The following is a 3,530-nucleotide window of genomic DNA, read 5'->3' on the forward strand; positions in this document are numbered from 1 at the left end:
GACCAGCATCACTGAAAAAAGTATTCTGATTTTAATCTCAGAATTCAGAGATACTGAGAAAAATACTGAGATTATAGTCATAAGATCTGATTCAATAAAAATGTCATCAAAATGTTGATGTATTTCAGTAATTACATTTTAGAAAATGAAACTTATATGGATGTAGCCAAAAATTTAGGAATAGAGCCATTAAAAAAATCTGGCTTTTATCTCAGAATTCTGACTTTTTCTCTGAATTTTGAGAAAAGTCAAAATTCTGAGATTATAATCATAAGATCTGATTCAACATTTAAAAATGTGATCAAAATGTTGATTTATTTTGGTAATTAAACTTTTAAAACTTATACTTAGTTGTGTAGAGTTGCCAAAAGCTGTACTCAAATATACGGAAGAGGACTAGTGCCAAAAACAAAACAAACAAAAATTCTCATAATTTTGACTCTTATTTCAAAATTCTGACTTTAGTATTCTTCAGTATTTGCACATCTGCTCCAAGCGCTGCCATTATCCCTGTTGCATGTGCAGCTTTTCCATGCGGCGGCCCTTCGTGCTTCTTTAGCGCTGACCTTTTGTTGTTTATCCTGCTTGTTGAAAACATGTATTTCTGCATGACAACTGGCCTCATTTTCCTACTTTGATCAGAGCTGTGAGGAAAGGCCTTCACCGTGGCTCTGTGTTGATCTGACGCTGTGCAGATAATATCTCTGCAATTATCCAAACATGCAATGCTGATGACCCAGAGGTGCTCGGATAAAAAATCTGCGTTTTTAATCGCATGTTTTTTTAAAGTAAACAATCCTTTTCTACTCTGTAAGCTTTTGTAATGTGCCATAAATCATTCTGGAATGAATCTATACACAAATTCCACTTTTTGGACTGAAATAAATTAACCTTTTGAGGATTTTCTATTTTGTTTAGCTTCACATTTGATGCTATCCTTTAAAGCGACTCATTTCTTCACATTTTATTACCATAGATGAAGTTATTTCCATTGTATTGGGAAATATGCGTTTAGTTCTGACATAGTTCCTGTTCCAGCTACTCATCAATAAAATACTAAGAAGAATCAAAAGGCTCATTTATCATGTTTCTTCAATCATATCGGGGCTTTAGGCTTTTAAATGCCTTTAAATTCTGCACTTTGGATCATTTTCTGTTTTATAGTTTGTTCTCTAAGATGCATTCTTCCGTAAAAATGAAGTAAAAAACTTATTCACTGCAAAAACACTGCAAAGTATTTTCTTTGTCTCGTTTCTAATTAAAATATCTTACTGAATATTTAGAATAAGACAAGTAACTTTTTAGCAAGATATAGTAGTTAGTTTTAAGTCAATAATTCCTTAATATTGATGAAAAATAATAGTTCCACTGGCAGATTTCGTCACTTAAAACATGGGATAAACGTTTTAAGGTGAAATAATCTGCCACTTTTTCATCAATATTAAGGAACAACTGAATTAAAACTAGTTCCTATATTTTGCTGAAAAGTTACGTGTAAGTTAGTTTTTTTATTTCAAGAGTACAAAGATTTTTGCACTAAACTAGACCGAAAATACTTGGTAAGATTTTGTGGTTTTACAGTGTTTACCTGAAGCTGTCAGTGTTTTTCAAGTTGTGTCTTAATAAAATGAAGCATTCTGCAGAGAGACGCCAGTCTCATGCACACATTCACAGCGGTTTAGGAGATAATTTAACGTAACAGTTTTTGTTTTTGTGGGAGGAAGCTGCAGTACCAGGAGAGAACATGCTAACTCCTTGCAGAACCAGCACCAGAATTTGAATCCTGGACCTTTTGCTGCGAGGCAGCAGTACCAACATGCAGCCATTGTGGTTCTTTCTCATAATTAAAACTAAGAGCCATCAGAGTGTCTCTGTGTACATAAACAAATCCTGAATGTTTTTCCACATCCATCAGTGAGTCGTTTTAAAGTTTAGGTGCCTCTGAATGAATCTGTCTGCATTTCTTTTCACTTCCCTGTTGTCTTCTGTCAATCCATAATTGTTTTCATTTGTCTTAAAATCACGATACATTCTTTGGATTCTTTCCTTCATAAACTTTTCTAACATGCTTATCTCTGATGTGTTTGCTGTGACATGGACTCTGTGGATCCTTAAACCATTAATGCTTTTCTGTAAACCCCACAGAGAGCTACGCCTGAGTTTATACACTGTAAAAACACAAAACTATACAAAGTATTTTTGGTCTAGTTTCTAGTACAAATATCTTAATACACTTGAAATAAGTCAAAACTAACTTACAAGTAAGATGTCAGAGCTGTTTTAAGGTCAATTATTCCTTAATATTGATTAGTAAGTTCTAGTTCCACTGGCAAATTATTTCACGTCTTGTTATAAGTGAAATAATCCACCAGAGGAAGTAGTTACTTTCTAAAAATATGAAGTAATAATTGATTTAAAACAAGCTTCTGGTAAAAACTGCACGGCGACCCATTGAAAACCTCCTGGTTATTCCACCAAATATCGATTCCTGAACTCTTCCTGAGTTAAAACCTTTGTTTGTTGTGTCTAAATGAACATGAACTTGTTTACTTTGCATTATTTCAGGTCTGAAAGTGCTGCATCTTTTTGTTATATTGACCATTTCTCATTTTCTGCAAATAAATACTACATTTTTGGCTGTGATTTCAGAAAGATGCTGTCAGTAGAATAAAAGAACAATGTTCATTTTACTCAAACATAAACCTATAGGAAGTAAAATCAGAGGAACTGATGATTTTAATTGATCTTTTTTTTTTTCTTCCAGATTATGTCTTATTAGTTTAAGTGTGCTAAGATATTTTTACTTGAAACTAGACCAAAATGCTTGGTAAAATGTTTGTTTTTGCAGTGCATTTTCTACACTGCAAAAACAAACTCAACTATTGTTTATTTCAACTTATAAGGAGACATTTTCCCGGTGTTATAAGTGAAATAACCTGCCAATGGAACTAGCATCAATCATCAATATTAAGGAATTATTGACTAAAAACAAGCTCCTATATCTTGCTGAAAATGTACCTGTAAGTTAGTTGAAGTGTGCAAGGATTTTGTGTTTTTGCAGTGTTCAGATCCTACTCATTTCCTCTGCATGCAGACACTTTGTGACTGAGTCGTTCCTCCTGCATGGTGCCTTTCCTGCCCTCCGTCTCTGACACACTTCACCTCATCTTCACCTGCTCTTCTCCCCTCAGGACCCTGGCATCCTCTTCTTCCGCGGTTTCAGCTAAAACAGGAGATGATATCAAAAACATGAAGCAAGCATTTGCTGCTTTGACAAAGTTAGACACAATTCTGGTCATAACTTTCCATACGCTCCTCATTCATATTAATGTTTTGTTTATTTGGATCTTTTAGTTACTGGAGCACAAAGTTGAATTTATTGTGAATTTTCTCTAATCCACCCAGGGTCAAAACATACAGCATGATGTTTCAGCTTATCAACACCTTTCTAACATTCAATAAAAACAAACCCTAAAGGAACCCAAAGGAAAATATCTTATTTATTAAATATTCTGCCTAAACCAGAACTT

Source organism: Poecilia latipinna, unplaced genomic scaffold (genome assembly GCF_001443285.1).
Source record: "Poecilia latipinna isolate Pla-1442-1.1 unplaced genomic scaffold, P_latipinna-1.0 Scaffold2552, whole genome shotgun sequence".
Classification (NCBI taxonomy): Eukaryota; Metazoa; Chordata; class Actinopteri; order Cyprinodontiformes; family Poeciliidae; genus Poecilia; species Poecilia latipinna.